The sequence below is a fragment of the Protopterus annectens genome, chromosome 13.part0 (assembly GCF_019279795.1).
Source record: "Protopterus annectens isolate FY-2018-M chromosome 13.part0, PAN1.0, whole genome shotgun sequence".
Taxonomy (NCBI): domain Eukaryota; kingdom Metazoa; phylum Chordata; order Ceratodontiformes; family Protopteridae; genus Protopterus; species Protopterus annectens.
The window spans coordinates 1,192,330,287-1,192,345,575 of NC_056747.1; the positions used below are offsets into that span (position 1 = coordinate 1,192,330,287).

General features: G+C 38.1%; 1 protein-coding gene across 1 annotated transcript in view; it reads left to right on the forward strand.

The window, feature by feature from the left end:
- Window positions 1-11,100: 11,100 nt before the first annotated feature.
- The window catches only part of CCDC47 (coiled-coil domain containing 47), a 1,413,375-nt gene continuing 1,409,186 nt past the window's right edge, over window positions 11,101-15,289 (forward strand). The window contains exon 1 of the mRNA XM_044055193.1: window positions 11,101-11,278. The gene's annotated coding sequence lies outside the window, so the exon portion shown is untranslated. The remainder of the gene's footprint in view (window positions 11,279-15,289) is intronic.

Below are 15,289 nucleotides of genomic sequence, written 5' to 3' on the forward strand. Positions count from 1 at the left end.
CTCAGTCATAGTCCATATGGGCATAAATGACCTGAGATTTACCTCCCAGGACTATATGAAGAGGGACATGATTGCACTCTCAGAATGTGTGTCACAGATAGGTATGAGCCTAGCACTGAGCAGCATGCTACTTTCTCCAAGGATGATATCACAATACCAGCCAAAAATGCTTTATATTAATAAATGGCTTTGCTACTGGTGTCATTCCAAAGTGGTTTAATGTTTGTCACTCTGGGAGAAGATGGTTAACAGGCCACACTGCTTTGCCAATGATGGTCTTCAGTTATCACCGCTAGGCTTTTGGTTATTGACCAAAACATTATTTACCCTTACAATGCCTTTTTTTAGGCGTTGCCAAATAGAGAAACCTTCCATAATAGTAAAATCTACTCATGATAAGCTAAAAGTTCTTTTGCTCAATGCTAGGAGTCTGAACAAGAAACTGCACTCCCTGGAAGGGAAGCACTCCTCACCCTGGAGAATGCTGACATATGTGCAGTTACTGAAAATGGTTCAAAGAAACAGAAGTATTCCAGCAGTGCATGCCTGTAATGCTTTTCATACGTTCTGATCACTCACTGTACGTGAAAGAGCAAAAGGCAGAGGTATATAAAGGATAAGCACACCTCAAGACGGGTCAAACAATATGACATGCTTGAGCTACTCCATGTCCAACCAACCATGGGAAAAAATCCATTACCTTATTCTTGCTAGCTACAGGTCCCCCACCATGAGCCAGGACACACATACATCTTAATGAAACAAACCACAAGAACAGGATGCAGGATACAGCAGATTTATTCCGGTACCTCGGCCCAACAGCCTTCAAAGGAATAAACTTCAAGCCACCAGATGCATTATATATACTGGTGCTACCCAACAATCAACAATTAAACAATTAAATATAATTGAAATGGTATTAAACAACTCCAGAGAGTTAAAGATACAGACACAATTAATACAATTTATACAAATATAAGAAACACTTAAAGCTTAAAATACATTGAATTACTCATTACAGCACACAAGAAAGATACTATTAAATGTTTAAATTCACTTCCAAATTCAAACCTCGAGGTTTTAAAGTACCATATTTCAAAATGAATCTACTTTCTAGATTTAATAGACTCTGCTGAAAATTACCTCCATAACATACATTGGGTTTGGCTAAAGCACAAAAAAATAATGAGTCAATAGACCCATTATGTACTGTATGAAAATGTTCAAATATAGGGCTATTTATCCTAGCATTACGAACGTCGCCAATGTGTTCTAATATACGTATTTTTAATTGGCGTTTTGTCTGACCTATATAATATTTTGGCAAAGCACAGTCACAACCAATAATGTAAACTACACCACAGGAACTGCAATTAAAATTGTTTTGTGCAAAATATTTAACCCCATTAATGGTACTACCTGATAGGTTTTTCACCCTCACACATATCTTACATTTGCCACATTTAAACATACCATATTGAATGTCAGAATCCAACAAAGAAACATCACTTAGCAAATGTCTAGGTTTAAGAATTTCCTTAAGATTGGCATATCTGCCATATGAAAAGGAAACATGTTCAGGAAAAAGATGCCCAATCTCCTCATTTTTGTGAACAATAGGCCATAAGAAATTGACAATGTTACATAAAGTGTCCGAAAATAGAGAGTATTTAGTAACAAAAAATAATCTATCATTGGTATCCACCTGTTTATGAATTGGACTAATATAAGATAACTTTGTAACATGATGCTTTAAATTAGAATCAAATCTTGCACGATTCTTCCCAATTGAAATCTCAGAATAACCCCTATCCAACAGTCTCTTACAAACATTGTCAAATTCCAATTTCAAAAGCCTATGTTCAGAAGTGTGTTCATATGTTCGTTTAAATTCACCATAAGGAAGCGCCTCAATAAGATGCATAGGATGTGCACTAGATGCATGCAAAAAATTATTAGAGGCTACTTCCTTCCTATATTGTTTAAATTGGACAATTCCTTGTTTGTCCACATATAACAAAATATCCAAAAATTGGATTTCATGTTTGTTAATAACATGTGTGAACTCTAAACCAAACCTATTTTGGTGAAGATCTATCATAAATTTGTCAAAATCTGAAACGTCTCCTCTACAAATAAAAATTAAATCATCAATAAATCTGTAATAGGAGACAACATTTCTTTGAAAAAATTCCAAAGTATATAAAAAATTAATTTCAAAAAATGACATAAACAAAATTGCATAAGTAGGAGCAAAGCTAGCTCCCATTGCAGTCCCATCTACTTGAAGAAATACTTTATTGTTAAATACAAAATAGTTGTGACTAAGTGCAAACTCTAAAAGAGAAATAACAAAAGATGTGCGTGGACCTTCACCCAAAATTTTCATTATGGCTTCCAAACCCAATTTATTGCTAATGTTAGTATATAACGACTTTACATCGACCGTAGCCCAGTAAAAATTGGGGTTCCATTCGAAATTTTTAATCATCTCACAATATTGATTTGTATTTGTAATATGAGAGGCAACATATTTCAATTGGTCCTTTAGTATGCTATCCAAAAAAATTCCTACAAACTCCAAATAACCACCACAACAGGACACAATAGGGTGACCAGGGGGGTCAGAGATATTTTTGTGTATTTTTGGTATAGCATAAAAAGTGGGGTCCTTAGGATTGACCACATATAAACGTTTAACATCTTTGTTACTCAGAAAACCCAACCTTTCACCTCTCTCAAGAATTTCTAAAAGAGAAGAATTATAATCATTAATGGGATTTCTAGGCAATTCAACATAAACGCAATCGTTACATAATAAATCATAATTCATTTTTAAATAATGACATTTGTTCATAACTACCCACTTGCCCCCTTTGTCTGCAACACAAAAAGCATACTTTTTTGAAGCTTCCTTCATATTCTTCAAAGCATACCATTCAGGCTTGCTTAAATTGAAGGAAAAAAACTGCTTCAAAAAGCTAGCATATTCAATTTCTGCCTTTTTACATAAGACATTCTCAAATGTCCTCAAAGCTGCAGAATTTTTTGGTGGACAAAAAGAGCTCTGACTGGGTAATTGAGGTAAAATGAATTTACCATAACCAGTAAAAAAACGTTCAGAACGAATGTCAAAGGCCCCTGCCTCACTACTGACAACTGCTAAGCTACTGCCCCTCTGATTACTACTAGCTGGTATATTTTCAGCCATAATGTCATAAGTAGAAACATCCAATAAAGGATCAAAAAGAACAGAGAAATCATCCAAGTCATCCAAATCAATAGAGCAAACAGAACTACTTTCAACACTATTAAAGTCTGCAAAAACATTTGAATTACCTTCTGTACATGCCACAGTGATAGCATTATTAACACAGCCTTTGTCAAAAAATACTTTTAAATATAATTTCCTACAGAAGCGTTTAATGTCCAGTAAAATATCACAAAATGCTGGAATTTTTGTTGGCACGAATTTACTGCCTAAATTCAGCACCATTAACATTTCGGATGATAAGACCAAGTCGCTTAAATTAACAATATTAGTACTGTTCTCATTATTCACATTATTGTCCAAAATGCGATCTTCGGTAAACTCAACACCTTCAATTTCATGCTCATGTCCACAAGAAGTGTGAAACACATGAGCGTTAGCATAAGCATTGGCAACGAAATCAATACAATCATTTACACGCTCATGTCCGCGAAAAGTGTGAGACACATGAGCGTTAACATGAACGTTAGCAACGGAATCAGTACCTTTTGTTTAGACCTTTTTGGCGAGATTTTCGTTTCGCCCCTTGCCGAAAATTCCACCTGCCTTGCTCTTCTCCTTCAGTCAGCGAACCATTATCATCCACCAAATCAACGCGTTCAAAGGATACACTTTTCTTGCTACCACCGGCTGTATCTGATGACGAGACCGAAGAATTGGGTCGAGGTACCGGAATAAATCTGCTGTATCCTGCATCCTGTTCTTGTGGTTTGTTTCATTAATTTGTTGCTGTTGTTGGTTGTTGTTTCCAATGTTAGAGCTGGGTCTGGATTTATGATGGCTAATTTCAACGTGGAGAGTGATGGATTTTTATTTGCCAGCTTGGCTAAAGAAAGGGATCTAAAGCTGGCTCAATTTGACCCATGGACAACGTCTGGTAATTATGGTCATGACAAAAAATTTGAAGATTTAAAGAGACTTAGAATTAAAGAAACTTCATTATTTTATGACATTTGCCTTTTGGAGAAATATGTTGAATTATCAATCACACCAAGGGGTTTTAGAATTGATAAACTTCCTGCAAACAGATTTTCAGAAGATGAAGATGAATTTTTAGCCGAATGGCAGGCAGCGTCTCTTCAATGCACCTTAACTTGGTTGAGAATTCTAATCAAACGAAATCGGAGAAGTCTTGGACTAATCCAATCTAAAATAGCAGAAGGTGAGGCAAGTTTATCAGACACACATGCAACCCCCTCTTTTTTACAGGCCATGAAAGATATTAATGGTGCTGTTTCTAAAGCTGAGGGTGAAATTATAGCAAGAAAAAAAGAAAAAACTGAATAGAGACATTGCTGATTTCAAAAGCAACATTATCTATTCATGGCAGCGTCAGCGTCAGCGTAAGAAAGGTACGAGTGGTACATCCCGGGAGAGATCATCAGAGGGTAGTTCACGCAGTGGGCGTGATTCTCATTGTGAGGCTCATGTGTCTCACACTTTTCGCGGACATGAGCGTGTAAATGATTGTATTGATTTCGTTGCAGTTGTCAGTAGTGAGGCAGGGGCCTTTGACATTCGTTCTGAACGTTTTTTTACTGGTTATGGTAAATTCATTTTACCTCAATTACCCAGTCGGAGCTCTTTTTGTCCACCAAAAAATTCTGCAGCTTTGAGGACATTTGAGAATGTCTTATGTAAAAAGGCAGAAATTGAATATGCTAGCTTTTTGAAGCAGTTTTTTTCCTTCAATTTAAGCAAGCCTGAATGGTATGCTTTGAAGAATATGAAGGAAGCTTCAAAAAAGTATGCTTTTTGTGTTGCAGACAAAGGGGGCAAGTGGGTAGTTATGAACAAATGTCATTATTTAAAAATGAATTATGATTTATTATGTAACGATTGCGTTTATGTTGAATTGCCTAGAAATCCCATTAATGATTATAATTCTTCTCTTTTAGAAATTCTTGAGAGAGGTGAAAGGTTGGGTTTTCTGAGTAACAAAGATGTTAAACGTTTATATGTAGTCAATCCTAAGGACCCCACTTTTTATGCTATACCAAAAATACACAAAAATATCTCTGACCCCCCCTGGTCGCCCTATTGTGTCCTGTTGTGGTGGTTATTTGGAGTTTGTAGGAATTTTTTTGGATAGCATACTAAAGGACCAATTGAAATATGTTGCCTCTCATATTACAAATACAAATCAATATTGTGAGATGATTAAAAATTTTGAATGGAACCCCAATTTTTACTGGGCTACGGTCGATGTAAAGTCGTTATATACTAACATTAGCAATAAATTGGGTTTGGAAGCCATAATGAAAATTTTGGGTGAAGGTCCACGCACATCTTTTGTTATTTCTCTTTTAGAGTTTGCACTTAGTCACAACTATTTTGTATTTAACAATAAAGTATTTCTTCAAGTAGATGGGACTGCAATGGGAGCTAGCTTTGCTCCTACTTATGCAATTTTGTTTATGTCATTTTTTGAAATTAATTTTTTATATACTTTGGAATTTTTTCAAAGAAATGTTGTCTCCTATTACAGATTTATTGATGATTTAATTTTTATTTGTAGAGGAGACGTTTCAGATTTTGACAAATTTATGATAGATCTTCACCAAAATAGGTTTGGTTTAGAGTTCACACATGTTATTAACAAACATGAAATCCAATTTTTGGATATTTTGTTATATGTGGACAAACAAGGAATTGTCCAATTTAAACCATATAGGAAGGAAGTAGCCTCTAATAATTTTTTGCATGCATCTAGTGCACATCCTATGCATCTTATTGAGGCGCTTCCTTATGGTGAATTTAAACGAACATATGAACACACTTCTGAACATAGGCTTTTGAAATTGGAATTTGACAATGTTTGTAAGAGACTGTTGGATAGGGGTTATTCTGAGATTTCAATTGGGAAGAATCGTGCAAGATTTGATTCTAATTTAAAGCATCATGTTACAAAGTTATCTTATATTAATCCAATTCATAAACAGGTGGATACCAATGATAGATTATTTTTTGTTACTAAATACTCTCTATTTTCGGACACTTTATGTAACATTGTCAATTTCTTATGGCCTATTGTTCACAAAAATGAGGAGATTGGGCATCTTTTTCCTGAACATGTTTCCTTTTCATATGGCAGATATGCCAATCTTAAGGAAATTCTTAAACCTAGACATTTGCTAAGTGATGTTTCTTTGTTGGATTCTGACATTCAATATGGTATGTTTAAATGTGGCAAATGTAAGATATGTGTGAGTGTGAAAAACCTATCAGGTAGTACCATTAATGGGGTTAAATATTTTGCACAAAACAATTTTAATTGCAGTTCCTGTGGTGTAGTTTACATTATTGGTTGTGATTGTGCTTTGCCAAAATATTATATAGGTCAGACAAAACGCCAATTAAAAATACGTATTAGAACACATTGGCGACGTTCGTAATGCTAGGATAAATAGCCCTATATTTGAACATTTTCATACAGTACATAATGGGTCTATTGACTCATTATTTTTTTGTGCTTTAGCCAAACCCAATGTATGTTATGGAGGTAATTTTCAGCAGAGTCTATTAAATCTAGAAAGTAGATTCATTTTGAAATATGGTACTTTAAAACCTCGAGGTTTGAATTTGGAAGTGAATTTAAACATTTAATAGTATCTTTCTTGTGTGCTGTAATGAGTAATTCAATGTATTTTAAGCTTTAAGTGTTTCTTATATTTGTATAAATTGTATTAATTGTGTCTGTATCTTTAACTCTCTGGAGTTGTTTAATACCATTTCAATTATATTTAATTGTTTAATTGTTGATTGTTGGGTAGCACCAGTATATATAATGCATCTGGTGGCTTGAAGTTTATTCCTTTGAAGGCTGTTGGGCCGAGGTACCGGAATAAATCTGCTGTATCATGCATCCTGTTCTTGTGGTTTGTTTCATTAATTTGTTGCTGTTGTTGGTTGCTGTTCACACATACATCTTGCCAGAAGTTACTTGAATCACTCACTATTCAGCTCAATACCATACTCATGGGTGATTTTAACTACCCCACTATTAACTGGGAAGCATACATGACTACTAGCATGCAGGCCCAAAGAATTCTAGACTTTGTCAATGCAAATGTCCTGGAGCAGTTAGTCTGCACTATCACTAGGGGTACAAATATCCTAGACCTGGTGCACACAAATGCAGGAGAGCATTGCATCCCCCCGTGTGTGATGCCCTCACTAGTTAGATCAGATCACAAAGTGGTCCCCCTTGAAATAAAGATAAAACTAGACCCCCCCCACCTAACCCCAAAAACTTTAAGAACTTTTCTAAGGTAAACTACCGTCTATTAGCTGACAGCATAGCTAATTTCCAAGCTCCCCCAAACCCGGAAAACACAGAAGTATATGCAGAAGTGTACACAGACGTTCTGTACAACCATTTAAACAATTGCATAGAAATGGCGGTACCAGACTGAAATAAGCCTAGGTCAAACCACAAAAAATAGCCACCCTGGTGGACCCCTAGGATTAATAGGTTGAAGAACAAAAAAGGAAATTCCTATATAGAAGTAACAGAGTATGTGCAAAACAGAGCAAAGAAATTTTCATTAGTCAAAACAAGCAAATCAGGGAACTAGTAAAGTCTTCAAAAGCAAACTTTGAGGCAAAAATGGTCTCTCAAACTAAGGATAGGCTTAAGGCATTTTTCAGTTATGTCCACAATCTTAAGGGAAGCACCCAACAATGTGCAGAATTAGTTGTAGATGGCATCACCTATACTCAGCCAGAAAATATAGCAAATCTTCTGGCTGATAACTTCACCTACAATTTCACATTCACATCATCTCTGTTTACCTTTGAGAAATACCCTCCACCATTCATCACCAAAGAACAGGTCACCAATGCATTTTCTAATGCTAAAAGCATGGTTTGATGGGTCCCTATGATGTGCACACTAGGATCTCTACTTAACCGCAGCCTTCAGACTGGCTTTCTCCCACTGGAATGGAGGACAGCAACAGTCATTCCTCCACATAAAGGGAGACCATCAGATGACTGGGGAAATTAGAGACCCATAGGTTTGACTAGTCTTGTATGCAAGACCGTAAAAAGAATAATCATGGACCTGATAAATAATGACATAGGAAACGTCCACACACTGGACGCAAGCCAATTCAGCTTTGTCAAGGCCAGGTCATATGTACTAAATCTGGTGGACATCTTTGAGAAAGTCACTAGAGCCATGGATGAGGATAGAACAGTGCACACTGCCTACCTTGACCTGCCCAAGGCATTTGACACAATTGCCCATGCAGGTATTATAAATAAACTCACAAAGCTGGGCATAAATCCCTGCATCAACAGATGGATAGCTGAATGGCTCATGGACAGGACACGTTGTTAAAATGGGTGAATCCATATCCAGCAAGAGGTCATTTACTAGTGGTGTGCTACAGGGCTCAGTGCTGAGACCACTCCTGTTCTGACTATACTTCTCTGAAGTCAAGGCTAATGTAGAAGGCCTTGGGCTTACAAAGTTTGCTAACTACTGCAAGTTGGGAGCAATCAGTGAATCCTCCAATGATATAGATATCCTTCAGAAGGGTATGACTCAGACAAATGATTGATGCAAGAGCCCTGGCCTAAAACTAAATGCAAAAAGAAAATGCATAATCATACCCCTTTGGGAAGTCAAAATACCCCTGCAAATGATAACATTAATAGCACACCCCCTAAGAGTGGACTCAGAGGTGAGAGATCTAGGTACACATATAGACAGTAGCCTGAACTTTGACCGCCATGTGTCCACAGTGGTGCTGAAGTCCTTCTATGTGGCACAGCTTATAAGTAAAGGTATAGCATCCAGATCCAAGGTACTTATAGTCCCACTGTACTCGGCCCTCATCAGACCAGTAATCTAGTATGATGCACCTTTTGGCATATACTTGACTAGGTACTTACAACAGCTGGAGCGACCTCAGATGTTCCTCACAAAGAAAATGTAGTGTGTTAACATGTCCTATGCAGATAGACTAAAAGCCCTATCCCTTTACTCTGTTTCCTACTGACTATTAAGGGGTGACCTATGCCTAAATTACAAGGTACTCAAGGGCTCAAAAAAAAACATGCTGGAGAGACAGATATGTGTCTCAGAGATTACACCTTCTTGGGAATAGGCTTCCTATTCACATTAAGCAGAGTCCTTCCCTGACCCTCTTCAAATGCAGTTTGGATCAATGGATGAGAAATCATAAATTCACTCCTAGGAGTAGTGCTAGGGTTACCACCTGTCCCACTTTGTGAGGGACAGTCCCTCTCTGGGCAGTTGTGTCCTGCAAAAAAATTGTAAAAATGGCAAATGTCCCGAGATTTTAGGACAAAATTATTTCCTATACTTTATGTAATAGTTACATAAAACAGTTATTCTGTATCTGAAACACCTAAATGTTGTAACCAACAGAATAAGCAACTAAAATGCTAAAAGAATAAGCTTTTATTTAGGCAAAAAAGTGAAGTTCTCTCCTTTGTACTGGCCTTGGGTATGTTTCAGCCTGCAAAATCTGACGTTTGTACCAAAAATGTCCCACTTTGAGCATTTGAAAAGGTGGCAACCCTAGGTAGCGCTCATGTCCCTTATAAGCAGGGGAAGTCTGTAAAATACTGAAATGCATACCTAAGCCATCCTCTAGCTCTTAGGGATTATAAAATTTGGGTAATATTGGTTATACTTTTAAGGGCTCATAATCTGTTAGCCTAGTAGTCTCCTATGATCCCATGAAATGGAACGTGCGGGTTCATTTCACAATTTCACATGCCCTTTAAACAAACATCATTTTCATCTGTAAAGCAAAAAAAAAAAAAAAACTAATAACCCTTGTGAAAAGCACCCGACTTGACCACCTTTCATGTCCTTTTATCACGTGCTAAAAGCGTAGCTCTAAACCGTCCCTGATTTTGACTCAAAGTTTATCTCCGTCCCTCTAACCCCCTTCTGAAACAGCTGAGTTTTGGAGAAAGTGTGGTGAATTACACTTAATGCGGTAGCGTTCTCGCCTCACAGTAAGACGTTGTCCTGTTCGATTCTCAGCTAGAGCGTCTTCTGTGTGGAGACATCCGTGAATGGGCGTACCTTCATTGAAGGTTTTGCGTCAGGGCCAGCAACACGGCACGTAAAAATCTACTGTCAATCATTAGCGGACCGGAGTTCCGCTGTGGCGACCGCTAACCGGGAAAAGCCGAAAGACCCAACAAGTGACAATAATTAGGGTTAGAGACTTTACTTCTTAAAATGCAAATGAATTCACATTTTCTTATTCTGTCAATATGTGCAGTAGTTAACAGTACTAATATTTTGAAAGTGTCCCTGGTTATTTCTCAATTTATCCCCGATTCTGTTGAGATTTGTCCTTGATTGGTTGAGAGCTACGCCTAAAATTAGGGCTTGTAGTGCTAAACATCATTGTTGCGAATATTTTACATTACAGCTAGTCATACCTCTCAAATCTCTTATCTCCAGAATCAAGGACAAATGGGGAAATAATAAGGGACATTTTTTTTAATATAAATAGTATTAATTGGAGAAGTTGACACTATGAGAGAATGCAAATTAGCGTGCGTTTCACAAGTAAAAGAAGTCTATAACTTTTGGCAATCCACCACCTCTCTTCCCAAACCGTGGGGAGATTAGGAGGGAAACAGAGCAAAACATTGACACAAATGGGTGACAGCTGAAAGCTTTACAGCAAGTGCGAAAAGCATGAAAGTGAAATAAACGGAATGGGACAAATGAACTGATGACACATACGGCAAGGGACGACAATATTTGCACACGTTCAGCACCTTCCTTGAGTCGAGGTTGGGAGGCTACTTTACGTAATTTCCGTTTGTAGTTGTCACCGGCACCGCCTCTGATTTTGTACAAGGTGGTGCGCGAGTCATTGGGTACAGGGAAAAGGGGATGGCAATGATATTGTGTCTGTCTATTAAAACTTATTACTAGATGGGATTGGGAAATTAAAAGAACTCGAATTCAGAACATTTAACATTTTAAGATTTTTTTACTTGAAGGTAAGGATGTGGTTAATTTATTTACTGTTATTGAATAATGAGGTACGAGAAGACTAAGCCCGCAGGGTGTTGTGTAAAGCAACGTGCCCGCACTCGTCGTTACAGTTACATCTGTCAGCTTTAGTTTACAGTTTTCTGTTTTGTTTGTCAGGAACGTTGTTGATATAATACAGAATGTTTGTAGGTATCATTTATTGACATTTGGGGCTCATTGAGCTGTATTCAGAAAGTCCAAAACGTATGAGCTGTTGGTGCCAGTCTTATTTTGGGATGGGGCGCATGCGCCATCCCACTATTCTTTCATGCTTGTTTATAAAAAAAACACACTAGTATTGTGAGCATACTGGTTGTGTATTGTATAATTTGGCGCAGAACCCTGTTAATGATTAATTAGGTTTTATTTGTTTCATAACTGCAGAAGAGTTATGGCATGTTAATGTTTAATGTAAATGAGAAAATGGAGTTAAGAGGAGTTCGTATGGTTTACGGTGCTTGAACTGTGAAGTAATCTGGTTCATAAGTAGGTACTAGGCTATTTGTCAGGGTGAGTCCTAGGTTTATCACCCCTGCATAGTTTGCATTTGGATCATGCTTCATAAGTGCAGCTGCGAGGGGCTTACCCAGTTAAAATGATAAAAAAAGCTATTCTCTTCTGTTCAAGTTATTTCTTGTAAAGTGGTACAGTTTATCTTATCTGTATGTAACCCCTTCAGCCGGCTGTGACAGCTGAGGGGGAGGGAATAGTTGTTTAACCATTTCAATCAACAAGAGAGGAAATATTACTGTATGTGTTCCCCTGGGATGCTTCGAGTCTTAGACTCTGAATGGTTGGATTCCTGAATCAGTTATGTTTTTTGTCGTTTTATTTTTGTACTTGGCAGTAGAGTTAAAACGGTTTTACAACTGCGGTTGTTACACGTGCCTGCTATTGATATCTTTCTCAGTAATGTAAAACATCATTAATGGTGCATGCACATTTTGAAATTTGTGCAAGAAAGTCAGTTATCCCTTATGCTTTCTGTTTAGGTAATAGTCTTCTAATCATTGATTTATTTTACTTGCTTGTTTCCGTAATCTCCTGGATTGTGTGTGTGTGTGTGTGTGTGGGGGGGGGGGGGGGGGGGGTGAGAGCTGTTTAAATGTAGCACAATTTCTACTTTTAACAGCATATCATTGCGTTTTTACTTTCAGTAGCTGTTATTGTAACCTGACTGTATACCAGGTTCCTCTTAAACAGATTAAATCAGGACTTCTCAGGCCCATTGGTATCTATTTATCCACAGTCTGTGACCTGGTTTTGTACCGATAGAATGGAGGACAGCAACGCTCATCCCTCTGGATAAACAGGGACCATCTACTGACCTTGGAAGTTACAGACCCATAAGTTTGACTAGTTTCATATGTCAAACATGGAAAGAATAATTATGGACCAGATAAATAATGACATAGGAAACCTCCAGACATTAGACCCAATCCATTTCGGTCTTGTCAAGGACAGGTCATGTCTACTGAATCTGGTAGATTTTTTTGAGAAAGTCACTGAGGTTATGGATAAGGGTAAAACAGTATATACCGCTTACCTCAACCCGGCCAAGACATTTGACACCATTCCCCACTTAGATATTAGAACTGGGCATAAAGCCCTACATCACCAGATTGATAGCCAGGTGGTTCACGGACAGGGCACATGGTTAAAGTGGGTGAATCTAGATCCAGCAAGAGGCTGATTTACTAGTGACATGCCACAGGACTCAGTGCTGGAACCACTTCAGTTCAGAATAAACTTCTCAGAAGTCAAGGCTGGTGCGGAAGGCCTCTGGATGATGAAGTTTGCCAATGACTGCAAGTTGGGGGCAATCACTGAATCCCCCAGTTATGTGGATATTCTTCACGAGGGTGTAGATCTGGCAAGTGATTAGTGTCAGAACTATGGCCTAAAACTAAATGTGTAAAAATGCATTATCATACCGTTTGGGAAGTCAAATACCCCTGCAAATTACATCATCAGTAGCACATTCCTAAGCATAGACTCAGGTGAGAAATCTAAGGTACATAGATAGTAGCCTGAACTTTGACCACCATAGGACTTCGTCATCCCTGTAGACATATGTGGCACAACCTATAAGTAAAGGTATGGCATCCAGATCTAAGGAAATTATAGTCTCACTGTACTCTGCCCTCATTAGACAAATAATTGAGTACAGTGCACCATTTGGCATGTACTTAACTAGACACTTACAGCAGCTGGAGTGATGTCAGAGGTCCCTCACAAAAAAAAAAAAAAAATACTGGATGTAAACAACATACCCTATACAGATAGACTAAAAGTCCTATTCCTTTTGTCTGAAATTGGTACAGCTGTACCTGCTTTTAATAAAGTTTAGTGAACCAATACCTTATCTTGCCATTGATGCCAACAGAATGATCTTTTAGATGTTGTCTTACATAAAACATTTAACATAATGTTCATAATTCATTTAATGATCCATATCAACCTTTGAGCCTTATCCAAAAACCTGCTCAGAACATTATCATTCCCTGGCACCGTTGACAATAAATGTATCGAGGTTGCATACTTTACAAGTCAGGGTTACTACAAGCTGCATATTAAATAAAAACACAGAGACCTCAGATGGATTAAATGGCTGGAGTCATGTGTTTGCCATTTACTGCCAATGACCTTTCTCAAATAGAAGCCAATTATGAGATATGCGCAAGGCAGGAATGTCATGGAGGTCATTTTATTTCTTTCATAGCATTCCCCCAAAACCTACAGGACAACAGACGACAGGTCGATATCCGGCCCTTCTGATTTAGCATATCCACATCATAACAACTTTTACATTTCACAATTCCTCTGGGCCGCCTTACCAGCCTGGCAACGGCTCCTTGGCAAATTGTAAGTCCCCTGGCAACAATCCCTTGGGGCTGTCTGGCTTATGGAAGGTCCAGCTGAAGAGTCCTGTGACCCCTCCCACTTACCTTGGGTTCCCTTACCTTTCCTGTCTTCTGCCACAGAAGGGAGGAATATTCCTCCCTTCACCAGCACATCTCAACCTATCCTAAGTGAATGCCCTTCAAAGCTAAACCAGCTTGCAATTCCTTATAAAATATCCCCAAACCTTCTTCAGATAAATGAACCCCATCCTTTCATACCTGTCTGGCCACCAGACCCAAATGCCAGGGTGAAGAATGTACAACCCATTAATGTCCCTTAACCCCTTATCCAAAGAATTATTAATTCTCCATCTTATTCTCTCCACAGCTTTAATGGACCTAGCCCCCCTCCATTTCTTTCTCTGTACCACTTCTGACCAACAAATAATAGCTTGTGGCCAGCATTCATGCATGCAATATACCTCTTGTACCATCAAACCAATTAGATATTTTATTAGATGTTGACAAATATCGTTACCCCATAGGTGCAATACAATGGCTGCAGGAGATTTACCGCTTCTTGTTGTTTGTTGTAGAACTGCACTAAGATGGTGCCATTGCATTCCTGACCCAAATGCCAGGGTGAAGAATGTACAACTCGTTAATGTCCCTTAACCCCTTATCCAAAGAATTATTAATTCTCCATCTTATTCTCTCCACAGCTTTAATGGACCTAGCCCCCCTCCATTTCTTTCTCTGTACCACTTCTGACCAACAAATAATAGCTTGTGGCCAGCATTCATGCATGCAATATACCTCTTGTACCATCAAACCAATTAGATATTTTATTAGATGTTGACAAATATCGTTACCCCATAGGTGCAGTACAATGGCTGCAGGAGATTTACCGCTTCTTGCTGCTTGTAGAACTGCACTAAGATGGTGCCATTGCATTCCTGATACCCCAAAGCAAACGGCTTTGCAAGAAGCTTGTTTTCCTCTTTGGAAGGAGAAGCCCCTCCTGCCCTGGACCCAACAGTGGAGTTTCTGAATAAATGAACAACCCACTATCCAGATGCATTTCCGATCCAAAGATGTGTGAGCTGAAATACAAAGGACAAGAGTTAAAAGCCA